This window comes from Pinus tabuliformis, chromosome 2_2 (assembly GCF_031772625.1).
Source record: "Pinus tabuliformis cultivar Carrire ecotype Pingquan chromosome 2_2, CPIR1, whole genome shotgun sequence".
In the NCBI taxonomy this organism is placed as follows: Eukaryota; Viridiplantae; Streptophyta; class Pinopsida; order Pinales; family Pinaceae; genus Pinus; species Pinus tabuliformis.
The window spans coordinates 949,363,888-949,381,010 of NC_142300.1; the positions used below are offsets into that span (position 1 = coordinate 949,363,888).

A 17,123-nucleotide genomic window follows, 5' to 3' on the forward strand; every position below is an offset into this window, starting at 1 on the left:
TCACCAAAACAATTGGTGACCCACATGGTGATATGTTAGGCTTGATGAACCCCTTCTCGAGCAACTCCTGCACCTACTTCTTGATTTCAGCATTCTCTAAAGCAGACAACCTGTACATTCCAATATTAGGCAATGGAGCATCTTGCTGCAAAATAATATCATGTACTATTTCCTTTGTGTGGCAGACCTTTAGGTTCTTGAAACAAGACATCATACTCTGAAACAACCTTTTCTATATCAGCTTGCTATTTAGCATTACAACCCTCAAATACATTGGTTTTATCAGGTTTCTTTTCCTTTACAACCAGCAGTAAGAATTGTTTGCATGAATTTATCATTCTTTTCATCTGCCCTGAGTTTATGAGAGTATAATTATTCTTGAGCTTATGAGCTCTTACAAAGTATTAAATTCCATCTTTAACAAGTAGATACTTGTTCTCAACTCTATAGAAAATAGCTTTTCTATCATACAAGTAAGGACTTCCTAAAACAATTCCACATATATCCAAAGGAATTATGTCTAACTCAACCTCATCTACAAATGCTGACCCAAAAGAAAACTTGAGTTTGCACTGTCTAGTCACTTGTAGTTGTGCTTTATCATTCAACCATCCTAATGGGTATGGTTTCTTGTGAGGTGTAGTTGCTAATCCCAATTTCTTTACAATTTCTTTAGAAATTAGATTTACTTGTGAGCCACTATCAAACAAAGTATCAATCTTTTGATATTTGGAAACAACTCAAATATGGAAAAGCTCATCTCTTTTTCTCTCATGTTCTTCATCAATAATAGATTGAGCATAATTACTAGTAGATGCTTCAGAATTCTTACCTCTTATACATGTGGCTGCAATGGTTGTTTCATCTCCCGATTCTGACCCCAAATCTTTCTGAACACCTGCATCAGTCTTCTTCTTCTTGCCCTCAAAATTTTTAGGTCTCAGCTCTGGATGCAAAATCCAACAATGCTCATCTTCATGCCCATCCTTTTTACAATGAGTGCATGAAGCTTTGTTTTTCTATGCAATGTTAGCCTTCCTTGCTTTCTTTTCTCATTACTCTTGCTTGCAGTGGGTTGGGATGGTCCCCCAACTTCTGGATTTCCATTCTTTTCCTCTAGCTTCTAGATGAGTAACTTGTACAGATACCTCATCTATACAAGTGGGATTAAACATGGAGGATGGTATGCCTCATGTAGCTGTGTAGACCACCGATGTACGTCAAAAGTGTCTCTGGTGGGTCTAATGAGATTCCTAGAATCAATGCTCTCTTTCTAAATTCTTGAGTGTACCCTTTCACACTTTGCCCTTTAAACTGCCGAAGAGTTTGCCAACTCGTCATGGCTTTTTGCATGTAGGCCAATGGATAAAACTGTGTTTTGATTGCAGAAACAAATTCACTCCAAACAAAGATAGTCTTACCATGTCTTTTCATGTCAGCTTGGGTTCTGCCTTCCCACCAAACCAAGTCAATGCCTCCTAGGCGTAGGCTTGCCAGCTAAATCTTACTCGTTTGAGTTGATGTTCTGTACTCTGCAATAAACATCAATTTGTCTAATCCAATTATCCAACTTTTCAGCGTTTAACTTTCCATCATATATAGGAAAATCAAATTTAGCATCTAGTTTGATCAAAGATGCTTTCTTGTTATGCACAGGGCTATTAGGAGGTGTGAGAAAGTTTTCCTCTTTCCCTTTTCCTTTTGCGCGGTCATGGAAGTGAGACTCATCTTCTTCTTTGTCTTGCTTAGAACCTAATGAAACTTCATCCTTATGCTTTCTAAAGTCGCTATACATTTCTTCTACCATGGACTTTATGGCTAGGAAACTTTCTATGAATTGAGGGTCTAGCCCCACAGAACCTTCTTATGACATTGTCTTCCGAGGATAGACTCTCCCAATTTCAGGATTAGTTTCGACCAACTCTCCTCCTCCTAATTTGAGCTTTGATCTAGTGAGCATTCAACAGCTAAACCAACACAAGCTTGTCTAACCTTACAGCCTAAAGCTCTGATACCACTTATCTGAAAATCACCCTATGAGTGATCTCAGTTAAAGATTAATTTGAATGAAGGTATTACAAACTCATGCGCTGGTGTGTGTCTATGTTATTTAGGTAACGGATCAATCAGATTGCAAATACACATACACTTGAAATGGAAAACAACAGAGAAATAGAGTAAGCAAATACAATGACACAAGAAATTAATAAGGAGTTCACCCTATCCTCCAGGGCTACATCTCCGGTCCAGCTCTTGGTGGTGGCCTAATTTTATTGTGTCTTAAGCAGATAATTACAATGAAGGAGCTCAATATGAGTCTCCTGAAACACAATTTGCTTGGCAAGGTGGTTCTTGGGTTCCCCAAGCCACTAGAGTGCACAGACTCTTTTCCTTACCAGCTCTTTGACCTCTCTGATCTTTAATGGAAGGAGCCCATGTGGTGCTCAGTCCTAACAGATCCTCTCAGGGATGGCTCGAATCTCTCAAGCTCTCTGGTGCTCGACGCTGCCTTTGGTCAGCTCGGCCCTCTGTCTTCTTGCTACTTGTTGCTTCATTGTTTCTTCTCTTCTCTGTCTTCTGTCTTCGATTCTTCCTCTACGTGTTCAGTGTCTTCTGCCTTGTTTGTTCATGGCTTTAAAGCCATTCGGTCTCATGGCTGTTCGATTCCCCTTCCACCTCAGTCAAATCACCTGCTACAGCTTCGCTTGGAGTTCCCTGTCTCGGCACCAACATCAGGCTTACAGGGAGTGACCACTTGTCCTCCTACCACTGTGCCAGCTTGCTTCGTCGGTTCAGTTTTTTAGTTACGTCGTGGAATGAGTCATCCGCCACCTTGGCAGTCAAATCGAACTTCAAAATTCTTTATGCTGCGGCTTAATCCCCTATTAAATCCGGTCTCCCCATAGAGCGCATTCTCAGCCGTTAGATATGGGTCCTCCAGATTCGACGCCATTCGCACATTTTGGGCGGTTGACTTGCTTGACTATTAGCGCGCGATGGGCGGCGGTTTTCTCTTTCCTTCGCTTGGCACGCGTCAGGCGCCAAGTGGAATCGCTCCGTTTTCGCCAAATCTACTTACCGCCCATGGATGCCCTCGATAAATACTGTCGATTTTTGGAGCATGGGTCCCGCCTTTGCCTTTAGCCTTTTTCCTCACGGTTTTCCGATATCTCATGCGACCAAGCGCTCGAGGCCTCTCCTTCTATAGGGGTTTTGCTAATCAAGCATCAGAAACTGCCTCCTTTTCATGATCCGAGCTTCCCAAGGGCTAGTCTCACCTCCTGCGCAATCTCCATGGGCCTCAGTCAACACGCTTTGACCGAAGTTCTCGTCGTTCCATGATGGCTACTAACTGCCACTGTTTAGAGGTGTTTCTGATCGCTGCTCTTAATTCTTTGAACTCTGTCCCGATCCGATACAGTCATGGTTCTCTGATAACTCTTCATGGATCCAATTCAAATCAATTAAAATGACTTAAAAATAAATAAATTAAATCATATTGATAAATAAAAATAAAACTTAATAAATTAATATATAATATTTGTAATAAATTAATCTATAATATTTATTAAATTAAGGTATAATATTTGTAATAAATTAATTTATAATATTTATTTTATATGGATTTAATTGTTTTGTAGTTATTATTTTAATTTTGTAAATATTATTGTAACATTTTAAATCTCCTCAAAATTATTATGAGATAATTAATTCATGATAATGATGTTAACATCCCACTAAGATCATTGAACTTTGAACTTTAAGAAAATAAGAGATTAATTGAGACTCTTTGATATTTTATTTCTATGATAAAAGAAAAGGGAAAGAAGCATTCCTAGGTCACTATAGTTTCGTTGACTTAACAAGTCAATAAAGTTGTAAAGTGTGTTGGAAATGAGAAAAAAAATGTTTTTCATCTTGAACTCTTAGTATTGTGAAAGTGACAACCTCTTTCATCCAAAGGCGTTAAAAATAGAGCAACTTCGAGTTTCACTTGGGAGCTCATGAGAATTAGTTATTATTTTTACAATGTTCATTTTCTTATTAGCACTCGTCAAGACAAAATGATACATTTAGTTAGAAAGAGTGAGGTTGTTCACCTCCTTATAATACCTTAGCTTCATTTTCCCCTCTAGCTCCTTATCATCCCACAACTTATCTTTAAATTTGGAGGAATAGTAATTTTATATTATCTATTCTCTAAGAAGATCTCCTCCTTTATCCCCCAATGCTCAAGCCAAGACCACGAATCCTTATGCCATCCTTGCTTGACCAAGAGGTAGGGGTTCTAGCTAGAGCTAGAAGAAGTTTTGGGGAACCAAATGGAATCCATGTTGTAAAGCTTCTTCTTATACATTATATACCTAACCATGGCCATACTTTGAATCCACGCATCCTTATGCCATCCTGGCTTGACCAAGAGGTAGGGGTTCTAGCTAGAGTTAGAAGAAGTTTTGGGGAACCTCGTGGCATCCATGTTGTAAAGCTTCTTCTTATACATTAGATACCTAACCATGGCCATACTTTGAATGGGTGAAAAACTATCTTGACTCAAGAGTTTAGGATGGGAAGTATTTCCTTTCATCTTGAGATTGTAGGTTACAAATTATTTTTGGATCAACTCAAATTTCTTCCATGATTCTCTAGATATATTAGAACCCCAAACCTCACAAACATATAAAATAATAGGGGTGACAATAGTCTCAAAGAAAAACCATTTTTTGCTCCAAACCTCATAATAAATTTTTCATCCTTCAATAATTTTTTGTCAATACTACAATTCTAGTTGAGCTAATAAATGTCAATATTTGAATATTTGTATAAAAAATCTTTCTCTAAATAATTATTATAATAGATGAAATTATCAATTTTTTAAAATCTAATATTCCTATATATAAAAAGTATAATTTAATATAATAATAAATAATAGGTAATAATATACCTATTTAAATTTAAATTGAAAAATGATTAATCATCGTTAGTATATTTTGTTTGCTTTTTAAAACTTATAAACTAGACACACACCCTTTTCTAGAAGGGCAGATTTTTTCACTTCTCTGGTGCCACGAAGACCAACGGCCAACGTGGGGCTGAGGTTATAGGAGTGAATTAATACCCCACGCCAATAATTTTGAATGGAATTATACATCAATTTCTTGAATGGATTGAATTGATGGCATCGCAATTTCTTTCCATGCGATGCCCACTCCGTCTCCATCCTCAACGTGACTTACAAGAACACCCCGTCGTGTACATCAACAAGAACACGCAGCTCACGTGCTTTGGATGGATCTTTAATTTGTTTTCCTTCTCTCGTGCGACATAGACCAACTGCCGCCGTGGGGGTATTCAACCATTTCATACTACTCATTCTCCATCCTCAACGTGACTTCCATCTATGCACACGGCTCTTCCTTTATCACAATCGCATTGTATATAAAGGTGTGTAAGAGGCATTAAATATATATATAGTTGGGATACAATAATATAATTAATTTTATTTAAAATAATATAATTTATTTATTTAAAATAAAAATTAAAAGAAAACAAATAAACTAAAAATAAAATTAAAACAAAAGAAGAAAGAACAATAGAAACAAAACATCAATAGAACAAAAATAAGAAAATTAAATTAAAAAATGCAAAAATAAATACAAAAACAAAAAAAATAAATAAATAATTAATATAAACAAAAGCATATAATTTCAAAACATTTTGGAATAATAAATGTTTGGTTTTTTTATTTTTAATGTAAAATATATATTTTTAGAAATTAATACAAAAATATGAAATCAAATACTGATATTTAAACTTATATCACTAACGTTGAAATTTAAATTATTTTTTTATTAAAGAGAAAATAATAATTTATATATGTGTTATATTATTTTTATTAAAGAGAAAATAATAATTTATATATATATGTTCGACTAATGTTTAATTCTCGTTTGCTTATTATTTCAAACTTTTACAATAACTCCTCCGTAATTTTTTATGATATAAATGGACATAACAATTTTCACTTCAATTTGAAGTTTAATATATCATTAAGCATCCGAGCAAAGGATATTTTATTTTGCTTTTTAAATCTTATAAACTCCTCATATATCCTTTTCTTTTACTTTTACGTTGCAGGAAGACCGCTGCATTTTTTCCTGAGAAACACACTAACTCCATATATATCCTTTTCTTTTAACTTGCAGAAAGACCAACGACCATTGTGAGGATAACGTTAAATGTGAGTGAATTGATAATACCACACAAATTATTTTGTTCAACACTTTCTTTCGATTTGACACCACACCATTCGATGCCGACTCCTCCATCTTCAACATGATCTCTACCCTTATCAAGACTACCCTGTATATATATAGAGATGCATGTGGAACAAACAACTCACTGGTTGTTAAGGAGAGATTTTAGTGGGAGAGAGAAATGGATGTTCAACTTGTGATATTATTATTATTGCTTCTCTACATCATGGCTGCCCCTCTGTCGACAACAACAGCTATTAATTTCCATGGGGAAGATGATGCTGGTTCATATGAGGACATGGCTGGATTCCCTTGGGTCATTCTAAATCTGAACGCATATTTGTGGAGGAATGTGAATTCAATGTATCTTCAATGTACGCCCACCATAAAAGTGACCTCCATGCTCTCTTGTCATTTAAAAATGACATTACAAAGGATTCATCTAGCATGCTCTCCAACTAGACAGTGGAAAACTCTGACAACATGTGCTCATGGTTCGGTATTCGCTGCATAGCAAACACCAAAAGAGTGGTTGCCATTGACCTCTCTAATGTAGTATCTGATGCAGCATTCCGAGGTAAACTTTCCTCGTCTATTGGCAACCTCTCATTATTGAGCACATTGATTCGTTTAGGTAATGCTTTTACTGGAGGAATTTTCGCAAATTTTGGCCACCTCAAAGCACTGCAAACACTGGACCTCAGGGGCAATATGCTCAACGGTCCTATTCTAGTGGAGTTGGGCCTGCTACAGAAGCTAGAGGACATAGAACTCAGAGAGAATATGCTCAACGGTACTATTCCAGTCGAGTTGAGCATGCTCCAAGAACTAGAGTACCTTGACCTCAGTCTCAATACTCTGAGCGGTCCTATTCCAGTCGAGTTGGGCATGCTACAGAAGGTAGAGCACCTGAACCTCGGAAGCAATATGTTGATCCGCGGTCCTATTCTAGTGGCATTGGGCCTTCTACAGAAACTAAAGAACATGCACCTCGAATTCAATATGTTCAGCGGTCCTATTCCAATCGAGTTGGGCATGCTACAAAAGCTAGAGGACTTGGAACTCCAAGAAAATATGCTCCACAGTCCTATTCTAGTTGAATTGGGCATGCTACAGAAACTAGAGCCACTGCACCTCGGAGGCAATATGCTCAGCGATCCTATTCCAGTCGAGTTGAGCATGCTCCAGGAACTAGAATACCTTGACCTCAGTGTCAATACTCTCAACCATCCTATTCCAGTCGAGTTGGGCCTGCTCAAGAAGCTAGAGCACCTGGACCTCGAAGGCAATACTCTCAGCCATAGTTGCGGGGGAGCGCCCCCCCCTCGAACCCACTCCCGAATCACGCTCCTGGCGGGAGCGGCTCCGGAGCGTGCTTCCGAAATCCGGGAGAGATTTTCGGGAGCACGCTCCCTTGAAAAAATTTGCCATCTTCGGGAGCGTATAGGGGAGCGGTTGCTCCGTCGCTCCAGGAGCGATTTTTTAAGCTCGAGAGCGATTGGGGAGCAATCGCTTCCGATTGCTCCCGAGCATTAAAAAATCACTCCGGGAGCGATTCGCGCGGCGCTGGGAGTGGTTAGGCGAAAAAAAATTACGCGGACGTACAACCAAAAAAAAAAAATTGTTTTAAAAGCCCAAAGGGCATAAAAAAATTTCATTATCAAACCATTGAGCAAGAGCTTGGGAAAGAGCAAGGGCAAAGGACCAAGGAGCAAGTGCTGAGGAGCGAGGAGCAAGCCTGCAGAGGTAAGTAGCTTAGTAATTTAGTGAGTCTAGTTAGTTTAATTTAGTTAGGTAGTAATTTAGTTAATTTAATTTAGTTTATTGAAATTTAAAAATTATGAATTTGAATTAAATTAATAAATTGAATTAATTAATCCCAATAAATTAAATTAATTTGCAGATTCTGGGCATTTTCCTCTTCCTGGTCCCTTTTATGGCTATTGTGGTGCTGGAGAGTAGGAAACGGAGGGGCCAAACTTAAGAGGGGGATGAAGAAGCTGGAGAAAGTCAAATTGGTGAAAACCCCGGTGAGAAGGAGCTGGAGGAGGGTGAACATGACCCTCAAAAAACTAAACAAGACCAAACTCCATTGTGGACATATGTTAACAAGGCTAAAACAGGGAGAGGGGGTGGAACCACTAAATTTCATTGCCCCAATTGCAACACTGATTACACAGGTTCATACACCCGTGCTAGAAGACACCTCTGCGGGAAAAGGCCATGGGATGGAGACAAACGAATAGGAACCAAAACTTGTACAACGGTGTCAGCACCGGATAGAGCCAAATACATAAGGGAAGATGAGGAAGCCCAATACAGATCAAAAAAATCAAGGGGTTTCTTTGAACCAAGCTCACAATCACAAAGAACTCCTTCAGCATCCTCCCAATGCAGTGGATATGGAGGCACAGGGTCATCATCTTTAAGGCGTAGAACCATATCAGGTTTCCTTGATGAGGGGTGTAATAATGATGTGGATTCAAAGGTTTACAGGTTTCTCTATGCATGTGGGATACCATTCAATGTTCTTGCTCACCTTATTGGCACGAAATGGTTTCTGCCATAAATGATGTCCCTAAAGGATACAAGAGCCCTGGGTATGACAAGGCAAGAATCGTTGGCCTTGATCATGAAAAAGCAAAAATATCACATTCTTTGAATAGAATGACAAGTTATTGGACTGACCATGGGGTGTCCATTGTATCTAATGGATGGACAAATGTAAAAGGCAAGCCATTAATAAGTGTTCTTGTTGTGTCTGTTAGTGGTCCCATCTTTCTAGCTGCACATGATTACTCAGACAAGTTCAAGACCGCCATCAACATTGCAGAAGCATTACTCGAAACAATTGAGCGTATTGGCCCATACAATGTCATCCAAGTCATCACTGATAATGCTCCTAATTGTAAGGCAGCGAGAGCAATTATTGAGGATAAATACCCCAACATATTTTGGTCTGGATGTTTGGTTCACACATTGAACCTTCTGTTGCATGATATTGTCAAGAACAAAAATGAACAATACCAATGGATTGGTGATTTGTACAAGAAAGGCAAACAAATGATAAAATTTATTACAAATCATAGCAATACCCATGGCCTTTTCCGCAGTCACTCGAGATTGGAGTTGTTGAAGATTGCGAAGACCAGATTTGGTAGCTATTACCTCACCTTCAGGCGCCTTTTGAAGGTAAGAGAGGCATTAGCTAGCATGGTATCAAGTCCACATTGGCAGGTATTAAAGGAAAGGGCTACAAATGTAGCTGACATGGCAGGTTTTGAAATGGTGGAGGAGGTCGCTCTTGATGGGCAGTTTTGGACATGTGTGAGGCAGGTATTGGATTTCACCAAGCCAATTTATCACATGATTCGGTTTGCAGATACAGACAAACCAGTGATTGGCGAGGTGTATGAGCAAATGGATACCATGTTGGGGGAAATAAAAGACATTGTTCATAATAGAGATCCCAACTTGTACAAACTAATTCATGATTGTGTGTGTGAACGGTGGAATAGGCTTAATCTTCCACTACATTGCTTGGCGTATATCCTTACGCCAAAATACTACTCTACATCTTGGTTGGGCCAACCTGCAGCAGGGGGTGGGGTTAGGACCAAACCCCATTTAGATCCAAAAGTAACTAAAGGATATTTGGAAGCATTACAAAAGTTGGTACCTGACAGGGAGGAATGTGCCGCTGTGCGCTTTGAAATAGGCAGATACTTCAGTGGCACTGGTTTGTATGGTAACTTCCATGCAATGGACGACAGAGATAGATTTGATACTCTCACATGGTGGGAAACATATGACGGGCATGGAATTTTTCCAAAATTGGCAAAAAAGTTCTTTCACAGGTTGTAAATACTTCTTCTGCAGGCTACATACATAATGTGAAAAGAAACAGACTCGATGAAAACCGAGCAGAAAGCTTGGTTTATGTGCACTACAACTTGAGGTTATTGAGTCATTATTGTGATCGGGCTTATGAGGATCCCACGTATAAAATTTGGGACAATCACCCAGAGGATGACAATTTGGAGGATGGCATTGTACATATTGAAGAACTAGAAGAGGAACTTGTAAGGGATGAAGATGAAGCAGCTGCAGTAGCCATGCCACCTCCACCTCCATCTCCACCATCCAGTGGCAGTGCTCGAGGTCCGAGTCTTGTTCCTTTGCTGTCGCCACCTCCATCTACACCCTCACGTGGAGGTTCTAGTTTTGGTCGTCAGTCTGTGCGGGAGACTCCTAGAAGACCACCACGACCTGCTTATACCCCTGGAGACTCTCATGGCAAGGGCCACATGTAGATTTACAGTTTACTTGTCTTTTTTAGTTTCTATTAGACTTTAGTTTTCATAACTGTTGAGTTTTAAGTCCTTGACTCTTGACTCTTGACTCTTTCATATCATAATGATATTTTTTGTAAACAATATATCACTGGGACAATGAAAATTTGAAGTTTGAAGTTGGGCCTTGGCAATTATAACTCACTGGTAATGATTGTGAATTATGAATATGATGCTTCGTGAAAGACTAAAGTTGTTTCATTTCATTTCATTATTCATGTTTCATTTTATAAATTTATAACATTTCATATCATGTTAATAGTTAGAAGTTAGGACTTAGAAATATCTTAGATATTACTTCTTGTAATGGTTAAACTTAGCTTACAAGTACAACTTTGGTGATCAATGATGATAAATGTTATTCAATTTTCAATTTTGAAAGCTTGAAGTTGAAACTTTAAGATTGAATTTGATGAATAATGATTCAAGAGACTCAATATGTTGCAGTTGTAATATGTATTTTACTAACTTCTGGACATGGTTGATGACCATTATAATTTCTAGATGATTGATGTGATATGGTTCAATGATCAATCTATGTTTTTTTATGTTTTTTATGTCTAATTCATCATTCTACATGTTTTTGTTGACATATCTGTATCAAAAATTAAAAAATATACATATTTTTAAAAAATCTCTCCCGAATTCGCTCCCAAACAGGGAGCTTTTGAAAATGGTTACTCCCGCTCCCAAGCAACATGGCTCTCAGCGGTCCTATTCCAGTCCAATTGAGCCTGCTCCAGAAGCTAGATTCCATGTATCTGGATGACAACAGCTTGTGAGGCAGAATTCAATTTGAATTGGGAAATTTGACACAACTTTCAGATCTATCCATTTCTGATTGTAGTATTTCCGGTTCTATTCCCTCTGAAATATTTAGACTTCCCCTCTCCACTCTATCTCTTAGTTTTAACCTCACGGGGAGAATACCTAATTCCATTGCCAATTTTACCAAATTAACTGACTTACAGCTTTCTGAATGTGGACTCACTCACATATGTGAGGTCATTACCAATTTGACCTAGTTGACGTACTTGGATCTCTTTTGTAACCAACTCACTACCATACTGAAAGGTATTGCCAATTTGGTTAACTTAGTGAGATTAGATCTTTCTCAAAACCATATTATTGAGTTTTCGGAAACACAACAAAATAAATATTCCATCATATAATTGTCTTGGAAGACCAAAGAATGCCAAACCAAGAATCATAAATATATTAATAACAGAATCAAAGCTCGAAGCAAGCAAGTGTTATTTCACTCGTGTGCCAAAACATTCAATACAATGGCAAACTATTAAACATTTATAAATGAAACCCTCAGATGATACAAGATGAAAACAGCAAGAGAACTGCATTGTCCCAAATAGTAGCAAACTCTAAGATAGAAGCGAGGTCGTAGCCTCATAGTACAAGATATATACAACCTAGGGGAAAAACCCCTTAAAGCCCTAACATTTAAAAGACCAAAACACTGTCAAACTAGCGGACACCATAATAATAGCAGAAGGCCGAGGCCAAACCTACGCTCTAAGCCTTCCACTTTTAGCCAAAGAACACCCAACCGGAGTATGATCTTACCCAGATGTGGATGAAGACCCACGTTGAAGAAGCGCCTTCCCACTGGGTAAGGCCAAGAGCCACATTTCTGCAACCAAACAACCTGCGTGGTAAATGCAGTCACAAGAAAATCGATTAGAGGGTCTGGCGAGGTAAATATCGCATACAACTAAGAATGTTAAGGAAGAAGAGAATAACCTGTTACAAAAAAGAAACAAACTAATTACCTATAGATAATTATCCATTGCCAGACTCTAAGGTAGAAACGGTAAAGACTTCTTCAGCGTTGAACTGGGCATCCATATGTTCGAAGCTACTGAAGGAAAGCCCCTACCTGAGCAAGCTCCGCAGGGGAGCGACATAGCGGATGAGGTCAATCCCATAGCAATTCGGAGAAGAGGGAAGCCCGAGAAGAACTCCACCGTCGGATCACGAGGAACGAGCTGCTCCGTTGATGAGGAGGGGTTTCCAAGTGGAGCAAGTGAGGACAGACGGCTTGCCCGGGCCACATACAAGATGGGCAGGAAGAATTACTATCAACCTTATCAAACATGTCATGCCATGTGATGACAACGACAAGGAAAACACAAATCGATATTGGAAATCAAGCCGCGTGGTATTCAACCATAAAATCAAACCCTCTAACATTAAGACAGGTATTAATGACATTAGAACAACAATATTAAACTTAAATTCTAGACCTGCATATATATCTAAAAGAGCACTGTAGATGAGTTATTAATTACAGTAATTTCTTTTAATGTGACTATATATTAGAAAAAAAAAGTTAGGTGGAGTCATTACAAGTGGTATCAGAGCCGAGTTACAAAAATGCGGCCTCTAAAAGCAAATTGCAAAAGACTGAAGGTCTTGTGAACAAGCTAGGGGGGAGATTTGGTCTCGAAAGACAATCTCATGGTTGGGTGGTTGACTAGCTACAACTAGAGGTGACCTCTTCCTGTGAAGTTACTTGAATGAATTTTTCTAAAAATTCTTAGCTAGTATATCAATTTTTATAGAAGAACTCAGTTACATTTAACTATAGAGTTTGATTCAACGTGAGGGTTTTAGAGGAAGAAACAACTGTCAAGGTGGGATTATCCCATTGTGAATTCTGGTGGTGTTAATTGTAAAAAAAACACAGTACTGTCATCTTTATAGGACCTGGTAAAATTGACAGTTAGCTTTGAAAGAAAATAATATTATAATTTCTGTATTGACAGTTAATGAAAGGAAATGATATTCTAATTCTGTATTGACAGATTACTTGAAAGAAAATGATATTACAAATCTCTATTGATTTTAAAAGAAAAAAAAAGACATTTCAGTTCTGTATCGTTAATTCGCCTTAAAAAGGAAATAATTTTACAGTTTAGTCTGACAGACAATATATATATAGAAATGTTGTTACAGCTCTCTTTAGGAACAGGTAGAATGACAGATATTCTCAGTGGAAAGAAAGTTAAAAGTAGTTCTGTAAAATGCTAAATTAAATAGGACTACAGTGACAGAGCGTGTTAATGACCGCCTGGCTAAACCATACAAGAATCGAAGAAAAGAAGACGGTTGAATGCTAAAGAATGACAGGACCCTGTTCTGGAATTTCTAAATAATAAACCCACTGTAACCCAAAGAAATATTTCGTGCATTCTGAAAAAGAGTTGAAAATAAACAACAGATTTGCATGCATGTCAAAAAAAGAAACAAATTAATTGCAAAAGAATAGAACTAAGGAGTAGCCGTCAACGAGCATAGATCATACATAAGGCTCAGGGGTTCGAACCCTGAAGGGACTCGGATTTTTCAGAGACTGATAAACCTCTTCGGAACTCTACACGTCGAACCAGAAGATTGCTGAGGGATGAAACCCTCTGCTGATAACTCTTCATAATTCGGCGTATCAAGGGCGGCCATTTACAATGGAATTAGCTTCCGAAGAGTGATATAAGACTAACCCTGGTAATAAATTAACAAATTCCTCCAGCCGTCAAGTGGAAGGACTAAGACCCTAAATGGCGGTCACCATAGAACCTTGTTTCTGATATAATAAATTTACAATGGAATTAGCTTCGAAGAGTGATATAAGCCTAATCCTGGTAATAAATTAACAAATTCCTTCAGCCGTTAAGTGGAAGGACTAAGACCCTAAATGGCGGTCACCATAGAACCTTGTTTCTGATATATTAAAATTAAATAGATGGTAACAGAAAACACGCGGGTCCAAAACCATATTATCGAGTTTACGGAAACACAAGCAAATAAATATTCCATCATATAATTCTCTTGGAAGACCAAAGAATGCCAAACCCAGAATCATAAATATATTAATAATGGAATCAAAGCTCGAAGCAACCAAGTGTTATTTCAGTCGTGTGCCAGAACATTCAATACAATGGCAAACTATTAAACATTTATAAATGAAAACCTCAAATAATACAAGATGAAAACAGCAAGAGAACTACACTGTACTGAATAGTAGCAAACTCTGAGATAGAAGCGAGGTCGTAGCCTCATAGTACAAGATATATACAACCTAGGGGGAAAACCCCTTAAAGCCTGTTGGTATCATCCCAAGACCCCTTTTTCCTTCCCAAAAACATATCATTTATCCATTCATTTCCATCATATATCCCTCAAAATCCTTGAAAATTGATTATTAATAAGTTTATAGTTATTAAATTGCATAGAAATTGATTTAGGGGTTTTATGTTGAAGAATTAGAAGTTTTTGATGAAATGATTATAGGAAGTACCCACATCCTGTAATGAGCTTATCGTTTGACATGTGGCGCAGCAGATGAGCTAGAACGAAAAGCATGGGCGAAAAGCAGAATGTCCAAGCATGGACAAACACCTATCTCCCAGCCGAATCGAACCTCCTATGTACGCGGTCAACTCAAGTCAAAGCAGGACACTCTGACAGACAAAAGCAGCAACAGCAGCTCGTTCCATTTTCATTTTAGTTTTTGTTCTTTTTGAAAACACTTAGCATGGAAACATTTTGAAAAGGCTTATGTAATAAAAGCGGCAACAGCTGAATGTACATTCATTGTAGCAATGACATGGCTGTGCAGACGCATATGTAAATACAGTCAGGTTAATGTTTGGATAGTTTAATCGTTGAATCGTTTTCAGAACAGAGTTTTAAGTTTAATACAAAGACCTATTCACAGTCACGACGTGTATACCTCTTGCATTGATTTGGTAGCTGATCGATTATAGCCAGTGTACCCTTAGGACGCGGACGGGCCCTGCGTTCAATCGGTACTCTGTCCATTTATTTCATTTACGTTCCGATTATCATATGTTTGCACAGTGTTTATATTGGATTTCGATTTCAATAGATTTCGTATGGTTTACATAATAGTCACAGTTACATAGCTTTCGATTTCCATAGCATATGGTTTGCTTAACAGTTACATAGCTTTCGATTCCCATAGCTTTTGATTTCCATTGCATGTATATGGTGTGCGCTTATGAATGATTTGCGTTTATGGTTATGTTGAACAGTCATCACTGAGATCTGGAAGTGAGTCTTGTAAGGGATTCGATCCCTGTGTGGCTTGTAGAAACACCATCATAAACTCTGTTTCTATTTCATAATTCATTTATGATTTCTATATAGTTTGATATAGTGTAAATATCATTGAATGTTGTGTGTTTATTGAACAAGGGTTTTCTGGGCAATATCTCTGTAAGGAGATTAAAATCATTGTTACAGTCATACACAGTACTTAGGTTCAGGGTTTAATTTGATAGATGTATCTCATGACAGGCATTGTAATCAAGTATATCAATAGGGTAATCTGAGTGTTTGAATGATAGGCTACATATTCCAGTCTTCCGTAAAGAAGCCTTGTACCCTACATCACAATCACTTGGCCAGAGATCCTTTATGTCTACATATTTTAAACCACGCCTCTAAGCTTACGCACCTCGGTCGATATTAAATATAGAGTCTAGACTAGTACCCTAGCTGGAACCACTACAAAGCCCTAACGTTTAAAAGACCACAATGCCGTCAAACTAGCGCAGAAGGCTGAGGCCAAACCTACGCTCTAAGTCTTCCACTTTCAGCCAAAGAACACCCAACCGGAGTATGATCTTACCCGGATGTGGATGAAGACCCACGTTGAAGAAGTGCCTTCCCGCTGGGTAAGGTTGAGAGCCACAATTCTGCAACCAAACAACCTGCGTGGTAAATGCAGTCACAAGAAAATCGATTAGAGGGTCTGGCGAGGTAAATATTGCATACAGCTAAAGAATGTTAAGGAAGAAAAGAATAACCTGTTACAAAAAAAACAAACTAATTACCTGTAGATAACAATCCACTGCTGGACTTCATCAGCGTTGAACTGAGCATCCGTATGTTCTAAGCTACTGAATGAAAGCCTTATCCGAGCAGGCTCCGCTGGGGAGCGGCATAGCGAATGAGGTCAATCCCATAGCAATCCGGAGAAGAGGGAAGCCTGAGAAGAGCTCCACCGTTGGATTGCGAGGAACGAGCTGCTCCGTTGATAAGGCGGGGTATCCAAGTGGAGCAGGTGAGGACGGATGGCCTGACCGAGCCACGTACAGGATGGGCAGGAAGAACTAATATCAACCGTATCAGAAATGTCATGCCATGTGATGACAGCGACAAGGAAAACACAAATCGGTATTGGAAATCAAGCCACGTGGTATGCAACCATAAAATCGAACCCTCTGACATTAAGCCGGGTATTAATGACATTGGAACAGCAGTAATTTCTTAATTACAGTAATTTCTTTTAATGTGACTGTATATTAATTACAGTAATTTCTTTTAATGTGACTGTATATTAGAATTTTTTTTAGGTGGCGTTGTTATAATTATGCAAATGATTTGATGTAAAGTTTTTTATTATGTAATATTGGAGAATTTAAGTGATAGGGGAGGCAATTGGGATATTTTGACAAGATCTAATTCTACTATTTTA

General features: G+C 38.3%; 1 long non-coding RNA gene across 10 annotated transcripts in view; it reads right to left on the bottom strand.

The window, feature by feature from the left end:
* The window catches only part of LOC149196336 (uncharacterized), an 88,792-nt gene extending 72,035 nt beyond the window's left edge, over positions 1 to 16,757 (bottom strand). The window contains exons 1-4 of one of the 10 annotated variants that reach the window (XR_016254642.1): positions 16,480 to 16,745; positions 16,275 to 16,356; positions 12,365 to 12,805; positions 12,131 to 12,269 (exon numbers count right to left, since the gene is read on the bottom strand). This is a non-coding gene — a long non-coding RNA (uncharacterized LOC149196336). Of the gene's footprint in view, positions 1 to 12,130; positions 12,270 to 12,364; positions 12,806 to 16,216; positions 16,357 to 16,479 lie in introns of those variants that run through there. The other 9 variants (XR_016254644.1, XR_016254638.1, XR_016254640.1 and 6 more) reach the window with 9 other exon arrangements.
* Positions 16,758 to 17,123: the final 366 nt, after the last annotated feature.